At 35.7% G+C, this 20375-nt stretch overlaps 1 protein-coding gene across 1 annotated transcript in view; it reads right to left on the reverse strand.

Annotated features, from left to right (window-relative positions):
* LOC121383224 (dipeptidyl peptidase 2-like) overlaps positions 1-20375 on the reverse strand; it is a 64137-nt gene that overhangs the window by 20373 nt on the left and 23389 nt on the right. The gene's annotated exons all lie outside the window — the stretch shown is intronic.

Below are 20375 nucleotides of genomic sequence, written 5' to 3' on the forward strand. Positions count from 1 at the left end.
ATTTCTGGCCAGCAAAAAGGTTACGACCGGCACTGTTTGTGAATACCGTGACGGCAATAAAGGACAGGTGCATGCCAGTATGCCGTCTGACATTTGTGTGCATGTGCTAGCAATTTGTGGCTAGGATCATTGGCACTACGTGTATAAGATAGGGGAAATATCAGCTCCTGGCAAAATGACAAATCCTAATGCAGTGTGATAGGTAATGACTAAGAGAATGTGATCATATGGTCTAGTCATTGTATAAGAAGAACGGTATGTTATACGCTTTAACATTAAACAGTATATTATTGTATTGTATTAAATTAGTGGTTGGGGTCAATTTTAAAAGCTGAAATCTTGAGTATATTATTTAATTTTCTTCCATTTGATTCATCAATATCTTTTAGTTGCAAATGCTATTTTAGGTTACATAAAAATGTACTATTCACAATTTCAAAATTTTAAATACAGGAGTTTTGGGTTTTTTATAGTGCAATTAATGTATATATTTGTTTAATGTATATATGTATGAATCAAGGCGTCTTAATATTTTAAAGGGACATACCCTAGTTTTTAAACACTAGCTGAGGTATATCTTTGACTATTATAGCAATTTTCGATAACTGAGATCATACTTTACTTAGATTTTATGGTTTAGATTATCAATTTCCGTACATTTGCAGTGTTTTTGGTCATCCTGGTGTTTTTAATATCACAAAATGCACTTCTCATATTTTTAAAAACGCACGTGCGTCTGAGAATTTAAATAACAGTTATAGTCAAGTTTTAGTCTATTTTTAGAGGTTATTTCACCATTTCAAAGTCACAGACTCATGTTTCACTCAATTGTAACTTTATCCAAATGTGTTACAGGTTTGTAGATTAACTAAACTTAGTGTTGAATTTCACGGGTTGAAACTAGGGTCTGTCCCTTTAATATACAGTAGAATCTCGAGGGCTTGATTGCAGAATGGTGGAACAAGAACAAAGTCTCAAATGTTAGTTTTTTTAATAAATCCTTTTATTCTGGTTTAATTTTGAAGGGTTGAACAACACAAAGATCGAACAATGGCCTTCTCTTGCACAATAATAAGTCATTGCCATCAAAGGGAAGGAAGTTGCTGTAATTAACACTGTTTCCCTTGAACCACGCTATCTGTTAAATCTGAAGCAGCAACAATACACTCTTCAGCGTTGCCTATAACATACAGATACATGTAGGTGCAATAAACTACAGCCGTAACAAATTGGCAGTTATTAGGTGTATATAGTGTCAGTTCACTCCCTTCACAACTGAACAATCACCAATCATCATTACCTTAGAACCAAGACAAATCATTGCTTTACATTGTTTAAAAAGCCAATTACCACATCTGATATTGCTGCAAGTAGTAATAACAGATACCAAAACAAAGCCATTTACCACATCTGATATTGCTGCAAGTAGTAATAACAGATACCAAAACAAAGCCATTTACCACATCTGATATTGCTGCAAGTAGTAATAACAAATACCAAAACAAAGCCATTTACAACACCTGATGTTGCTGCAAGTAGGAATAACAGATAGGAATGTTCCTAGTGCAATGTTTGGATAAGAGAAGCCAACAATTTTCATCTGTTCCAAATTATATAATTAATTTGATAAACTGAAAACATGATATCTAATGTTATACATGTATTTATCCTATAACTTACCCATGATATCCATGTCATAAACCATGTGTTAATTTAATTTATTAACCCGGTTAATAATGGTATGCAAATATGCAAGGTCTCTAGGTCATGTGTTGCCATGGATGGGTCATTTGCTTACAAGCCAACATGACCCGTATACCTGAGCGTAATGTTTTCAAAGATTTGTTTAAAATGTGTGACATCAAACTAATCTGTGCTAATCATGATGACGTCATATTATAGATGGCGGTGACTTTAGTATTGTGATTTACTAAACAATTAATTAAAATGTTATTTTAGAAGTGTTATAGGATAAATAGAATTCGCTACTCATGTTTTTTAATATGTAAAATATCAACCTCGTCTAGTTAATCGGTATTTGTCTAGGCAGAGCCTCGACAAATACCAATTAACATAGACTCAGTTGATATTTTCCATATTAAAAAATACTCATGACGAATCCTCTATGTATATATATATATACAGTCATAATCCACTATAACAACATAAACAGGGGATGGGATGTAGCCCAGTGGTAAAGTGCCTGCCTGATGCACGGTCAGTCTAGGATCGATCTCCGCTGGGCTATTTTTTCTATCCTGGCGAATGCACCACAACTGCTATCCTGTCTTTGGGATGGTGCGTAAAAAAGATCCTTTGCTACTAATGGAAAACTGTAGCAGGTTTCCTCTCTAAGACTATATGTCAAAACTACCAAATGTTTCACATCCAAAAGCCAATGATTAACAAATGAATGTTTTCTAGTGGTGTCGTTAAACAAAACAAACTTTTAACATAAACAGAAATGATTTACCAATCCACACAAGTCAAGATGGAGGAGCTTTCTGCCACTGAGCTACATATACATGTTGACCCTTATAAATTTTAACAGTCTTGGAAAGTAAACTGTCAAATGGCATTTCACCAGTATGTAGACAACAAAGATAGGATTTCAAATACTGACAATCAGAACTGGTTACATTCACAACCATTGTTTTAGACAAAAACCAACAACAAAATCTTACATATTTTAAAGTTTGAAAACTTCAACAACAACAAAACCTAACACAAATTATAAATCTCCTGTTACATGTATATGACCCCAAAGAAACTACTTTGAAAACTAAAACCGAAATAAAAAAGTGAAATAATGGACTATAAGTCTCATTTGGCCAGCTGTGGATATCACCAGTTCTGGTTGTCCTCGATGTATTCCCAAGGTGTGAAGTCGATCAGGATGTGTCTGCAATTTGCTATACAGCTGCTGCACAAATGCCACATCCTGGTATATTAACCTGAAAACATCTAATGTCAAACAATAATTTTCCAAATATAATCGCAAACCAACAAAACCTGACCCTCAATAAACCGGAATTCCCTCAAAACCAGACTTTTTTTTCACAGTCCCATTTTAAGTACACATATCAGTACACAAAACAACCTCTCTAAACAGGTTCCCTTTTAAAACCAGACTTTTTTCTTAGTTTTGTGGGTGTCCTTTTTAGAGGAGTTTTACTGTACATGATACTTGATATATAGAGTCAGTCAGACTACAGGGCACCACTGCATGGACATTACCATTAAATTAAGCCTAGTAATCTGAAATTATTGTGTTCTAATGGATTTATAGGTTTCCTAATTGCTAAACAGAATGGATAAATGATAAGAATAAAAATCAATATGTAAAAATGTTTAGTGTGTTAAAAAATAAATGTTGCATAGTCTCCCCTTGTGAAATTTGGCTTATCAGCACTGAAAAACAAAAACGAGCAATCTAAAAACCAAATATACTTCCATCTAAATACATGTACTATGTAACTACCATGACTTGTACCCCATTAGGAGTGGGACATAGCCCAGTGGTAAAGCGATCACTTGATGTGCAGTCGGTTTGGGATCAATTCCCCACGATGGGCCTAGTGGGCTATTTTTTTTTCACAGCCAGTGCAGCATAACTGGTATATCAAAGGTTGTAGTATGTACTATCCTGTCTGTGAGATGATGCATATGATAGATTCCTTGCTACTAATGGAAAAAGGTAGCAAATTTCCTCACTAAGACTATATGTCAAAATTCCCAAATAATTGGCATGCAATAACTGATGATTAATAAATCAATGTGCTCTAGTGGTGTCGTTAAATATTTCAGAAAAAGCACTGATCCATGAACAACCGAATATTTTTTTTACAAATATCAATAAGATAAAAAGAAAATAAATTTTGTTCTTTTAGTTTTACGCAAATAATCAATTACGGTTCAGGCATGCTGCCCTGGGCACACACATCAGCTGTCATGGATGTATACATATATATTGCTAAAAAAACACATTTATAACAATTTTCTTATATTCTTTTATTTTTATACCTATAATATCATTTACAGTTCAAGCATGCTGTCCTGATACCTCAGCTGTCATGGACATATACAGTGAAACCTGTCTAAACCGGACCCTGAACAAACCAGAATCCTATCAAAACCAGACAGATTTGTTGGCCCTGCAATTTCTAAATTCTAAAACCCAATCCTCTAAACACCGGATCCTGTCTAAATCAGGGGGCAGGATTTAGCTCAGTGGGTTGAGTGCTCACTTGAGGTGCTTGTGTCACAGGATCGAACCACCTCAGTGGATCCATTCAGCTGATTCGGTTTTTTCTTGTTCTAACCAGTGCACCACAACTGGACAAAGGCTGTGGTATGTGCTTTTCTGTCGGTGGGAAAGTGCATATAAAAGATCCCTTGCTGCATTAGAAAAAATGTAGCAGGTTTCCTCTAATGACGAGTCAAAATTACCAAATGTTTGACATCCAATAGCCGATGATTAATTAATCAATGTGCTGCAGTGGTGTCGTTAAACAAAACAAACAAACTTCATCTGTCAAAATCAGATAAATATTAGGTCCCCCAGCAAGATCCAGTTTAGTCAGGTTTCACTGTATATGTAGAGATATTGTTTAAGTAAAAAAATCAGACTCACTGAACTTAAACTAAAAAAGAAACAAAGAAAAACTATGAGTAAAAAAAAAAGAAGCTATCTCGTATGTTTCATCATCACTGAGACAGAACAATGAAGTCATGTTGGTGATAAGCCAATGCCAAACACAAGACAACAGGTGCAAGACCAATTCAGCAGAAATCCCTCCAACATCAACAAACAACAGGTGTTGCTTTACCTGCCTGTTTACATGAAACACCATCATCCCAGCATTAAACATGATGTGCAACCTTCAGAATGAGATGTACCTACTCTATGTTCCAGCAAAAATAAGCCACCCGGCTGCAGGTATATATATATATTAACGCTCTACACCTCACATAAAAAAAACAGATCAGAGAAAACCAGAAAACAGAAATACGGCCACATTTACAAAGTCGGTTTATGTCTCACACACATGTAACTACATACATTTACAAAGCTTATAAGCACCTGTGTTTAAGAAAAACAGGCTTCATAAATTTGGCTTATAGTCATTTATCACAAATTTATCTGCTTTAAAAGCTAGTATTAACAAATACATGATCACCTGTGCATTCACAAGTAACTGCATAAGATAGGAGCAAAATTACTTGTTATTTATGAAGGAAATATTTTATTTAACGATGCACTCAACACATTTTATTTATGGTTATATGGCGTCAGACATATGGTTAAGGACCACGCAGATATTGAGAGAGGAAACCCACTGTCACCACTTCATGGGCTACTCTTTTCAATTAGCAGCAAGGGATCTTTTATATGCACCATCCCAGACAGGATAGTACATACCACAGCCTTTGTTAAACCAGTTGTGGAGCACTGGCTGGAACGAGAAATAGCCCAATGAGCCCACTGACGGGAATTGATCCTAGATCGATCGCGCATCAGGTGAGCGCTGTACCACTGAGCTACGTCCCGCTTCTATAGACTTAGAGAGGAAACCTGCTACATTTTTCCTTTAGTAGCAAGGGATCTTTTATATGCACAAAATGGCATATAAAGTAATTGCATCCACAATTATGCCTTTTTTAACTATATATAATGCCAGGTAATCTAGCTCAGTCAGTAGGGAACTCACCTGAGGATCTTGGGTCGTAGGATTGGGGGTTTTTCTGTCCTAACCAGTATATCAAAAAGGTTGTGGTATGTGCTGTCATGTCTGTGGGCAAGTGCATATAAAAAAATCCCTTGCTATTAATGGAAAGGTGCAACTGGTTTTCTTTGAAGACTATATACCGTGTCATAATTATCAAAAGTTTGACATCCAATTGTCGATGATTCATTAATCAATGTGCTCTGGTTCTTGTTAAAAACAAAACAAACTTTGTGTTATGCATTCCAATTACTATAGTAACAATTCAGTTGTAACTGCCAACCATGGCTGTTCCAGCAATTTGTCTTCACACTTTTATTAAAAATTATATTTATCTTAAATGGACATCCCTGAGTTGGCTGCATTGTAAGATGTTTCAGACTAGACTAATAAAATATTTCTTCAATTCAACTTACACATTAAATATATTTTCTTTTTTAGAATATCAGTGTCTGTACATTCAATGTGTTTCTGGTCATCTTAATATTTGTAAGAAGCCCAAACTGTATTTTGTCTTCAAATAATTTTGTACATACGAAAAAACTATATTTTAGGAAATAAAATGAAATTTAACCTAGTATAAATATTAGAACAATCAGAAACACATTTAATATACATTAAAATTTTATGCAGAAAAATATATTTAATATGTAATTACAATCGTTAAAAAGTCTCTGTTACCCCCGGTAGTCGATGACATCTTAAAAATTGCAGCAAACTCAGGAATGTCCCTTTAACAATTTGATGGTTATTTGTGAAGAAACTTTATTAACATCAAAAATGTTTTTGTAAAAAAAATGCTTTGCGAGTTGCTATCTGTATATGAGTTTAAGCATTATTCATTACAGAATTACCGGTATAGGGCAATTCCACCGTGACTGACGTTACATTCAGAGAGGCTGGAGGTCATATCCAGTGGTGTGGCTATTAAACCTCTACCTCCTAGTTCTTTATATTTTGCATCATCATACTGGGGTCCATGTCTACTTGGTGACATTAACATTTTTTTCATATTCTTTTGTATCGCTGAATGGGGATGAAAAATATTTGTGTGACTGACGTTACACAAAAAAACAGATAAAAAATTAAGTCAACTTTATTTTAAATTTATCTTCAAACCGTGAAATGTTAACAAATGTTTCTGTCCTAGGTAACATGGCAACATGAAACTACATTTCTAGAAACCATTACTAAATTGGAAAACCACAACATTAAAAGAATGATTACATAATTGTGCGTGACTGACGTTACAGTTTGTCCAGAACACTTCAATGTTTTATAATTGGATTTGTACTAATATAATGAGGTGAAATGCCCACCATTTCAATTACATACATCTTTTACAACAAGTTAGAGGTAATAAGTAGGTTTGTCTTGTTTGTGGTAGCTGCAAGTTTCATTACAGATGCACAACTAATGGTGGTGTGAAAATTTCAAAAAAAAACTTCACTTAAAACATGGTACACATTAGTTTTCATCCTGGGGAACAAGACAACTTAACACTGAAAGTTAAACATGACAAAAAAGTTGAAAACACAAGTGCAATAATTAGGATAATTACAGAATAGTCACTTGACAGTGTGTTACTGACGTTACTGTGACTGACGTTACAGTTGAATATTAATTCAGTAACTGGAAAAGTGTTACCAATTTCGATATATGTATTTCACAGTTCATTCATAACAGAGGCATGCCATTAGACATATTAGAGTCTTGCATTAGTTCCAATGTTAAGTTAAAACTATATTGAAAACATTTTCAAAGTTACATTGCTCACTAGCGAATGATATGTACCACTGCCATCCGCCAATTAATCAAAATTAAGGAAAGTGGCACCCCTATGATTTCTGGCATTGATCATGACTGGAGGTTGCAGCTTCTTCATTTGATACTTGTGATAGAAAATTTGATCCTCCTTGGATGGCCATTGCCATGGGGCACCAACTTTTTTCATAACAGAGACCTCAAAGTTATTGTTCTGAATATTCTTGACTACTCCAGGGAAGAGTACACCATCGTATTCCACAGACCACCAATCATCTATTGCAATTGGTGCCTCCATCGCTTCAGCATGTTGAGCAGGCATTTTGATCACATCTGTCTTGTTGGAAGAATCGTCAACATCTGTCTTGTCGGAAGAATTGGCAACATCATTAGTCAAGAGTGAATGTCTCAACCTTGCCCTGTTTAACACGGAGGTGGTGGAACCGAGCTATACCTTTGATGGCCCGGGCATCAGCAAACACCTCATTCAACTTGAGGGAATTATTATGCCATTCAATGTCTGCAGTTCTGTAACTATTACGCTTGGCATATCCTTTGCTGCCTCGACGAAGGAAGGAACATTAGTTTCTTTGCTTCAATTGCTGATATCAGAAAGTACTGTGCATTGTGGGAGAAAAACCATGAACATTCATGTATAAGGAAAGTTTTACCTTATTTAGAATACAATAGGCCTCCTATGGGGGGGGGGGGGGGGGGGGGGTCAATCTATTGCCCAATAGTTTAGCCTAACTGGAGAAGAAGAAACAGTGTGAATGGCGACTTTTGGTGGCTATCTTTGCTGAAGTGTTTTACTATTTCAGTTTGTTTACTCGTTGTTTGAACCAATAGTGTATGCTTTTTATTAAGTTTAAGTTAAAATGTGAGGAAATCTAGGGAAAGGGTTAAAGATATGTAGAAAGAATTCAGTAAGACCTAGTTATAGCTCACTGGTTGAAAAGTGACTGACGTTACAGCTCCTGTTTTCCCGTGACTGACGTTACATGTGACTGACGTTACCAATTTTATTCCACTCTCATGCTACATTCATATAATATCAAGGACTGATGGGATGTTTTTAAGGTTTGCCTTGGCAAGTAGCAAGAAAATTATAAATGACATGTTGGAATACCCTCAGATTTTTTTTTCTACACAATTTTTTTTACTTTTTTGTGACTGACGTTACAGTGGCAAAACATTTTTCTATGAATTATATTTCAGTCTCTAAGTTTTTTTTGGACTGTTTAATTCTAACTATTTGGTGTTTGAGAGTCAGGGTAGTGACATTACAAATCTAATGAAATATGCAGAATATTGCTTTACATTCAGGGAATATAGACAGGGCTAATTTACCCATATTTTTGTCAACTTTTAACCTTAAAATATGAAATGTTTGCCAGTGGTGTGAAGTACAAAAAGAAAACTTGTTTTAGAAAAAACTATTGTTGTTAGTTAAAATGGGTAATTAATCTATAGATTTCAATCATTTATTTCATTAAATTATGAAGATTATTTTTTGGCATCAAGTCCTCTCCAATATGGAATTGCCCTATACGGTATACCAGTTCATGGGTTAATAGCCTATAATATATCTGTATATGAGTTTAAGCATTATTCATTACAGAACTACCGGTATACGGTATACCAGTTCATGGGTTAATAGCCTATGATATATCTGTATACGAGTTTAAGCATTATTCATTACAGAACTACCGGTATGCGGTATGCCAGTTCATGGGTTAATAGCCTATGATATATCTGTATACGAGTTTAAGCATTATTCATTACAGAACTACCGGTATACGGTATACCAGTTCATGGGTTAATAGCCTATGATATATCTGTATAGGAGTTTAAGCATTATTCATTACAGAATTACCAGTATGCGGTATGCCAGTTCATGGGTTAATAGCCTATGATATATCTGTATATGAGTTTAAGCATTATTCATTACAGAACTACCGGTAAGCGGTATGCCAGTTCATGGGTTAATAGCCTATGATATATCTGTATACGAGTTTAAGCATTATTCATTACAGAACTACCGGTAAGCGGTATGCCAGTTCATGGGTTAATAGCCTATGATATATCTGTATACGAGTTTAAGCATTATTCATTACAGAACTACCGGTAAGCGGTATGCCAGTTCATGGGTTAATAGCCTATGATATATCTGTATACGAGTTTAAGCATTATTCATTACAGAACTACCGGTATGCGGTATGCCAGTTCATGGGTTAATAGCCTATGATATATCTGTATACGAGTTTAAGCATTATTCATTACAGAACTACCGGTATGCGGTATGCCAGTTCATGGGTTAATAGCCTATGATATATCTGTATACGAGTTTAAGCATTATTCATTACAGAACTACCAGTATGCGGTATGCCAGTTCATGGGTTAATATCCTATGATATATCTGTATACGAGTTTAAGCATTATTCATTACAGAACTACCGGTATGCGGTATGCCAGTTCATGGGTTAATAGTTTATGATATATCTGTATACGAGTTTAAGCATTATTCATTACAGAACTACCGGTATGCGGTATGCCAGTTCATGGGTTAATAGCCTATGATATATCTGTATACGAGTTTAAGCATTATTCATTACAGAACTACCGGTATGCGGTATGCCAGTTCATGGGTTAATAGCCTATGATATATCTGTATACGAGTTTAAGCATTATTCATTACAGAACTACCGGTATGCAGTATGCCAGTTCATGGGTTAATAGCCTATGATATATCTGTATACGAGTTTAAGCATTATTCATTACAGAACTACCGGTATGCGGTATGCCAGTTCATGGGTTAATAGCCTATGATATATCTGTATACGAGTTTAAGCATTATTCATTACAGAACTACCGGTATGCGGTATGCCAGTTCATGGGTTTCCTTTTGATGCAGGGGTGGGACATAGCCCAGTGGTAAAACGTCTGCTTGATGCACGGTCGGTCTAGGATTGATCCCCGTCAGTGGACCCATTGGGCTATTTCTCATTTCAGCCAGTGCTCCACAACCGGTATAACAAAAGTCGTGGTATATACTATCCTGTCTGTGGAATGGTGCATATAAAAGATCCCTTGCTACTAATCAAAAAGAGTAGTCCATGAAGTGGCAACAGCAGGTTTCCTCTCTCAATATCTGTGTGGTCTTTAACCATATGTCTGATGCCATATAACCATAAATAAAATGTGTTGAGTGTGTCGTTAAATAAAACATGTCCTTCCTTCCTTCCTTTTGATGCAAACAGTAGTAAAAGTCAGCAAAGTAACTGTTCAAATCTTTGGTCTATAGACTTCAGTGCATGGGCTACTCTTTTTGATTAGCAACAAGTGATCTTTTATATGCACTATCCCATAGACAGGATAGCACATACCATGGCCTTTGATGTACCAGTCGTGGTGCACTGGCTGGAGCGAGAAATAGCCCAATGGGCCCACTGACGGGGTTCAATCCCAGACCAACCGTGCATCAAGCGAGCACTTTACCACTGGGCTACGTCTCGCCCCTCATTAGTGTTAGATGAACAAAAAGAAAATAGCTTGATTGATTCAGTGGGTTTTTTCCCATTACTGGTATATCAAAGACTACAGTATGTGTCATCCTATCTGTGAAAATGCACATATAAAAGATCCCTTGCTGCAATAACGGTATGCTAGACACGAATGAGAGTCAATCTATACAGCTTGGTGTCTCATTTCTTTATTTTCTTGATGGGCTTACTACAGCCACACAAGATCTGACAGAATGCTGCATATTGATTTTGCATAATCTTGGGACATTTTGCCAGACAATCACAATTAAGTACCAAATACTGGCAGAAAGGTCCATAAGAACCATGACATAATATGCCACGTTTATTCTCCAACTTCTTCTGCATCTTACCAGAAAACTTGGCAGCTATTGATTGAAAGAGCTTTAAAAAATGAGATTTGGTGAATAAAGAAATAATATGTGATATAACATGTAACATTCAAGATTAATGTAAAAAATATATAACAATAATAAATAATAATAAATATTTAATACATACATATAAAATATTCTTAAGAAAACAAACAAAAAACACTAAAATTTAAAAATATATACAGGGGTTTATCCAGACAATCTTTGGATCTGAACACTAAGGCTCTTTCCCAAAGGATCGAAGTGGCACTAAACATTTCTAATTTCTATGCTAAACATTCCCAATATATATATATATATATATATATATATATATATATATATATATATATATATATATATATATATATATATATATATATATATATATATACATACATACATGTACATACATACATACATATTAATTAGGTATATCTGTTTTAATAAATTAATTTAACAGTGGTGAACTGCATCATTCAATGACCTGAAAAATATCTCAGGTATGATTTTTCCCAATCCCATCACACATGGGACACTGGCAAAAAATTATCTATAAATCCTTGATATATATTTCTTAATTTTAACAAATTAACACAGCTGCCATCAGAAAGGTAATATATAGATCTCACCTTTTCACTTTGTCATGGTAAGCCTAAATTAATTTCACTGAAAGAGCAAATTAAGTAGCTTGAGTGTTCTCTAGATGGGATCATGTCTCTCTTCCCTCAGCTCTAGGTTACCTCAGCTAACCTTAACCCTAACCCTGGTGGAACATAGAACTGAGGAACCCTAACCTTAACCCTGGGGGAACATAGAGCTGAGGAACCCTAACCCTAACCCTAGGGGAACATCGAGCTGAGGAATCCTAACCCTAACCCTGGGGGAACATCGAGCTGAGGAATCCTAACCCAAACCCTGGGGGAACATCGAGCTGAGGAACCCTAACCCAAACCCTGGGGGAACATCGAGCTGAGGAACCCTAAACCTAACCCTAGGGGAACATCGAGCTGAGGAATCCTAACCCTAACCCTGGGGGAACATCGAGCTGAGGAATCCTAACCCAAACCCTGGGGGAACATCGAGCTGAGGAATCCTAACCCTAACCCTGGGGGAACATCGAGCTGAGGAATCCTAACCCAAACCCTGGGGGAACATCGAGCTGAGGAACCCTAACCCAAACCCTGGGGGAACATAGAGCTGAGGAACCCTAACCCTAACCCTGGGGGAACATAGAGCTGAGGAACCCTAACCCTAACCCTGGGGGAACATCGAGCTGAGGAACCCTAACCCAAACCCTGGGGGAACATAGAGCTGAGGAACCCTAACCCTAACCCTGGGGGAACATCGAGCTGAGGAACCCTAACCCTAACCCTAGGGGAACATAGAGCTGAGGAATCCTAACCCTAACCCTAGGGGAACATCGAGCTGAGGAATCCTAACCCTAACCCTGGTGGAACATAGAACTGAGGAACCCTAACCTTAACCCTGGGGGAACATAGAGCTGAGGAATCCTAACCCTAACCCTAGGGGAACATCGAGCTGAGGAATCCTAACCCTAACCCTGGGGGAACATCGAGCTGAGGAACCCTAACCCTAACCCTGGGGGAACATCGAGCTGAGGAACCCTAACCCTAACCCTGGGGGAACATCGAGCTGAGGAACCCTAACCCAAACCCTAGGGGAACATCGAGCTGAGGAATCCTAACCCTAACCCTGGGGGAACATAGAGCTGACGAACCCTAACTCTAACCCTAACACTGGGGAACATCGAGCTGAGGAACCCTAACCCTAACCATAGAGCTGAGGTAACATAGAGCTGATCCCTCTAAATCCCCCCACCCCGCATTTATATTATGGTTCAGTGTCAACCTTTCAAATGACAGCAGGGGTGCATATCCCTCAGGATCTGTGACTGCCAATATTCTCCTCACACCACAACCATATCATAAAAACTTGTACAAAACAATCTGCAAAACTATTTTGCAAGTTTTATATACATTAGCACACTCATATGAAACATTACATAAAAAGACAACAAACTAGTTTATATTTTATATTAATCAACTGTTTAATCACAAATAGCATTAATATTTAAATTTCATCAAACAACATATCTAGACTGCTATTGATTATTTGTTAAGAGATATTATTCTGGCCCTGTGCTTATCAAACTGCTTAGAATCAAGCGTCTAGTTCAGACTCAGAGTTTAGACTTTAATGACATCATAAAACCATCATCAAAGAATTCTGTTTAATTATCAGACTCAGGTTGATTTTAATAGGACACTAAAAATTGTAGACTTCATTGAAAATAGCTCACACAACGGGCATCAAAATCATTAGAGGACAATCAATCAGGTTACCACGTACATGCCAAAAGAGAACAGAACTACGCGGTGTACCGTATATACCATTCAGTATCGATATCACAGTCGCATAGGAAGGTGCCAAAAAGTGGGGGGCACACTTTTATATTTACACACTTTTACACCATTATAAAGCAGATATAAAGCAAAATATCTGAAAAGTGGGGGAGCACATGCCCCCCTTGCCCCCCACCCACTTCCTACGCCAGTGTATCATGTCAATACCAAGTTACCATACCAAGCAAATCTCAAAATACAGAAATTTAAAAATGTTTCCCACCATTTAGTTAAGCATTAACAATATATCTGACAAATGCAAAATGGCTGAAAAGAAGAAAGAGATGAGGGCCTTGTGTATGGAATTTTATTTTATTTTAGATGAAATTAGCGAGTAAGCTTTAACTCGAGCATGCATCATGTCAATACCGAATACCATACCAATACAGAGGAAAATCACCAAAAAAATACTCATACTGATACCGAACCTGAAATTTCAATACCGTGCCCAGCTCTAGTTGAAAATGGTACTTTTTTCCCACAGTCTTAATTATTAAGCAAAAGCACTACCACCTTGGCGTTGATAAATTGAGTTATTTAAATATAAGATATGCATTATATTGTGACATACAAGTATCAGTACAGTGAGATTCTTGGCATGAGTTTGACCTGTTACCCCCCACCCCATCCCACCCCCATTTCAATGGTTAGGGTTAAGGTTAGTCTTAGAGCCTTTGATATAGAGGGGTAACAAAGTAACGGTGTATATCTATGATGGTATATTTTATGGTAATGATAATAAAATAGTCATATATGTATTTTGTGGTAACCTGTGGTAAAATGTAGCAGGTTTCCTCTCTAAGACTATATGTCAGAATAACCACATGTTTGACATCCAATAGCCGATGATTAGTAAATCATGTGCTCCAGTGGTGTCGTTAAACAAAACAAAACATATTTTGATGCCTACACAATGCTTGTACAAGTACCACTAGGCTGTCTATAGAAGCTGAAAAAAACTAAAATAGAATAAATCAAGACTGCATGGATGAAATATAAATAATGTTTGTCTATTCAAAATCAATCAAACTATACAACCAGTTATCTCAAAACAATAAACTTCCCATCCATTTCTGATTTGTCTGTTATACGAGGGTTGTAGAGTTTGGCTCATTTGAAAGAACAACATGACTGCAAATGAAACTAGAATTAATATTATGGTTCACTATAATTATCATGAAGGAAGGAAGGAAATTTTTTATTTAACGACGCACTCAAAACATTTTATTTAAGGTTACATGGCATCCGACATACAGTTAATGATCACACAGACGTTGAGAGAGGAAACCCGCTGTCGCCACTTCATGGGCTACTCTTTTCAATTAGCAGCAAGGGATCTTTTATATGCACCATCCCACAGACAGGCTAATACATACCACGGCCTTTGATATACCAGTCGTGGTGCACTGGCTGGAGCAAGAAATAGCCCAATGGGCCCACCGATGGGGATCGATCCCAGACCGACCGCCGCATCGAGTGAACGTTTTACCACTAGGCTACATCTCACCTCTATAATTATCAAACTGATTAGACCGGCCTCGGTGGCGTCGTGGTTAGGCCATCGGTCTACAGGCTGGTAGGTACTGGGTTTGGATCCCAGTCGAGGCATGGGATTTTTAATCCAGATACCGACTCCAAACCCTGAGTGAGTGCTCCGCAAGGCTCAATGGGTAGGTGTAAACCACTTGCACCGACCAGTGATCCATAACTGGTTCAACAAAGGCCATGGTTTGTGCTATCCTGCCTGTGGGAAGCGCAAATAAAAGATCCCTTGCTGCTAATCGGAAAGAGTAGCCCATGTAGTGGCGACAGCGGGTTTCCTCTCAAAAACTCTGTGTGGTCCTTAACCATATGTCTGACGCCATATAACCATAAATAAAATGTGTTGAGTGTGTCGTTAAATAAAACATTTCTTTCTTTCTTTCCAAATTGATTAGCAAATGAATCTATCTGTACTTTAATCTAAAAAATCCCCGACCTACTCAATTTTAAAGAAATAACCTACTCAATTTTAACAGCTGTGAGAAATCCACCCAAGATGTGTCTACATCATCTTCATCAGTCTTCATCTTAAAAATATTACTCAAATTGGGCTTTAACAGTCTACATTCAAACCAATTTATTATTTGTATGACATTAAAATCTAAACTTTAAAATTAATGTTGTTTGGAGTCTGACTCTAAATCATTTTATAAGTACAGATGACATTAAAGTCTAAACTTTAAATATTATTTTGAGTCTGACTCTAAATCATTTTGTTAGTACAGAGTGGAATGGCATACAATATTTTGTCACTACCTGTAGCAATAATTTCAAAGTAGATAAAAAGTATACATTTTGCACAATTATATATGGATAAAAGAATTCTATTATTTCTAAATATATGTATACACAAATACACAATATACCTAATTTGCCAGCAATGTACAGAATGAATCTACTTATAAGAAAATGTACAACCATATATTTTACTCTGTGGAACTGCTTTATAATATGTGCATTTGAAGAATAAATTGAAAATATGATGAATGATATTCAAAGTGTACAGGTCAAAGTCATCAGAAAGGTTTTGACCTTGCTTAATAATGTGTTATTAAATGTCATGTACACAAATAATAAAGTTACCCATTAAAAGATAACGTGTTTCATAAAAAGCATTTTGAAAAAAACTCACAATATGCCAAATGAAACCTGATGTATCATCAAAAAGTAAAAACCAATACTAATACTAATACAAGCAGTTTTAGTGTAATGAAAACAAAACGTAGCTATTAAAAGGGTCATCCATAAAGTGTACCCATTGGGCTAATACTCACTCCAGCAGTGCACCATGACTGGTACATCAAAGGCCATGGTATGTGCTATCCTGTCTATAGGATAGTGCATATAAAAGATCACTTGCTGCTAATCGAAAAGAGCATACCATGAAGTGGTGACAGCAGGTTTCCTCCCTCAATATCTCTGTGGTCCTTAACCATGTCCGATGCCATGTAACCGATGCCATATATATATATATATATATATATATATATATATATATATAATATCTTACATTTTCAGTGCAATCAAAGTATGTGATACTTTTCAGATCACATACTTTAAGAATTTGATAACTTTGCAAATTAGATGTAAATTAGTCGAGGTCTCGGCACTAGGTTTATTGACATTTAAGCAAATGTACTTGGGTGACACTCCATAATTGACATATGCATTCAGTCATCAAATAAAAACATTTCAATGGCAATTTGACACTGAAAGCTGTCCAGCGTTCAAAAAACAAAAAATGTTAAGCCCTAGTTTGTTTTGATGTAAGGACATCCAAAATGACGTCATTTGAGTTTGATGTCATTTCCATTCAAAAATACACCGCGCCACATATTCTTACGTTATTTGAATATCTAGTAATGGCGGACTGGAATATTAAAGTTGCGTGTACAGTTTACAAAAACATGTTGTATTAAGCTTGAGATTATATGATAAAGAGATTATTACCCTCGTGTATTTCGGTATCGTCAATATCATATATTAGGAATAAAAAATAATGTATTATGCTCGCCAGAGGCCCGCATAATACAATTTTTATTCCTAATATATGATATTGATGATACCGAAAAACACTCTGGTAATAACCTCTCTCTCTATATATATATATATATATATATATATATATATATATATATATATATATATATATATATAATATCTTACATTTTTAATGCAATCAAAGTATGTGATCTTTTTCAGATCACATACTTTAAGAATTTAATAAATCAAGGTCATGGCACTAGGTTTATTGACATTTAAGCAAACGTACTATAGGGTGACACTCCATAATTGATGTATGCATTCATAGTCATCAAATAAAAACATTTCAACAGCAATTTTACACTGGAAGCTGTCCAGCATTTAGAAAACAAAAAATGTTATGCACTAGTTTATTTTGATGTAAGGACATCCCAAATGACGTCATTCGAGTTTGACATTTTCCATTTAAAAAGACACCACGCCAAATATTCTTACATCATTTGAATATCTACATGTAGTAATGGCGGACTGGAATTAAAGTTGTGTATACACTTTACAAAAGTATGTTGTATTAAGCTTGACATTATATGATAAAGAGATTATTACCTTCGTGTGTTTTGGTATCGTCAATATCATATATTAGGAATAAAAATAATGTATTATGCTCACCAGAGGCTCATATAATAATTTTTTTACTCCTAATATATATGATATTGACGATACCGAAAAACATATAAATCATACACAAAAGGGTATATATTAATCTCATACATGTAAGTATTATGGTTTATACATTAAATAAAATGTAAACTACAATACCTGGTACATGAAAATCAGATTTGTGTATTTACCTGCCTACCACCCCCCCCCCCCCCACCCCCTTCCCCCCCAAAACAAAAAACACCCCACAAAACCTCTCATTACTGTAGTATATATTGCATTATTGGAAGACGAATATACATATGTACATTTAAATGTGTTGCAATAGATGGCTAATAGATGTATGGCTAATTATATTTGTGCTGGATTTAATGTTAAACAATCATTATATAACCAAAATATACAACTGTAATTACATACATGTATATGTATATATATATATATAGGCCTACCATATATACAAGATAAATAATAAATGGGTGCGCAGGGCTGGGTTATATATCCCTCATGCACTGTAAGCACTATGAGTACTGGGCCAATGAAAATTAAGGCTAAAGATGAGGATACACAGATCTACAAAATTTAATGAAATAATTACCTGTACATACACATATGTATATTACATCATATTTATACTAAACATGCATAAATTAAAAGCAAAGAAGCAGAAACTGGATTAAAGGGACAGATCACCTTAATTTCAGCCCATGAAAATTAACACTAATTTTAATTAATCTACAAACCTGTAACACATTTGGATAAAGTTACAATTGAGTGAAACATGAGTCTGTGACTATGAAATGGTGAAATACCCTCTAAAATTTGACTCCATAACTGTTACTTCTCAGGCGCACGTGCGTTTTTTAAAAATATGAGAAATGCATTTTGTGATATATTAAAAACACCTGAGGATGACCAAAATCACTTCGAATGTACGGAAATGGATAATATAAACAATAAAATCTAAGTAAAGTATGATTTCAATTATCAAAAATGGTTCCAATAGTAAAAAATATGCCTTAGTGTTTAAAAACTAGGGTATGTCCCTTTAAAATAAAATCTGGAAACAAACCTCACCATGAAAATAATTGAGAGAAGTGATACTATATAAATTCATGTGCTATGTAGTCTCAGGGGAACCGGCCTCAGTGGTGTCGTGGTTAAGCCATCAGACATAAGGCTGGTAGGTACAGGGTTCGCAGCCCAGTACCAGCTCCCATACAGAGAGTTTTAACGATTCAGTGGGTAGGTGTAAGACCACTATACCCTCTTCTTTCTCATTAACCACTAACAACTAACCCATTGCCCTGGACAGACAACCGGGATAACTGAGGTATGTGCCCATGATAACATACTTGAACCGTAATTGGATATATCCTGGAATAATCAATAGTCACACACCTAAGAACAAACAGTAAAGTAAACATGTGTAACCGAAAATATATAAAACAAATATTATTTACTTAAATAGTTAGTCGGGTGTGGGATGTAACCCAGTGGTAAAGCGTTCGCTTGATGAGCAGCCGGTCTAAGATTAATCCCTGTCAGTGGACCCATTGGGCTATTTCTTGTTCCAGCCAGTGCTCTACAACTGGTGTAACAGGCCATGGTATGTATTATCCTGTCTGTGGGATGGTACATATAAAAGATTCCTTGTTGGCAATAGAAAAGAGTAGCACATGAAGTGGCAACAGTGGGTTTCCTCTCTCAATATCTGCGTGGTCCTTAACCATATGTATGACATTATATAACAGTAAATAAAATGTGTTGAGTGTGTCGTTAAATAAAACATCTGCTTCCTTTAAATAGTTAGTCCTTTGCTATATATATAACATACTATTTGTTATTAATATTTGCTGCCGAATTCCTTTGTCAAAGCAAGTTTTTAAATAGAACACATGTTTGGCGTGCTACGTAAAATGTAACAAATAGTCACACACTCCATTCTATTTACATGTTCGGTAACTTCAGTCTCTGGACCCTTATATTGATATTAGACTATTGATTACTCTACGATAAGCATGAAAAGAAATTGAAATGAAATGAAAAAGTCTCAGGGGAGTGATGAGGAAAGAGAGTGATATATATAGGCTATCATTTAAATATTAAGTGTCTTTACAATAAATACTGACATACCATTATTTACTTATTTTTGGTTTACAATAGTCTGTCTGAATTTATATATATGTGTATGAGTATGTGTATATGTATATGTATATGTATATAAATGTGTATGTGTATGTGTATGTGTATGTGTATGTGTATGTGTATGTGTATGTGTATATGTATGTGTATATGTATATAAATATATATATATATATATATATATATATATATATATATATATATATATTATATATATTGCCTGCATGTTTCTAG

This window comes from Gigantopelta aegis, chromosome 10 (genome assembly GCF_016097555.1).
Source record: "Gigantopelta aegis isolate Gae_Host chromosome 10, Gae_host_genome, whole genome shotgun sequence".
In the NCBI taxonomy this organism is placed as follows: domain Eukaryota; kingdom Metazoa; phylum Mollusca; class Gastropoda; order Neomphalida; family Peltospiridae; genus Gigantopelta; species Gigantopelta aegis.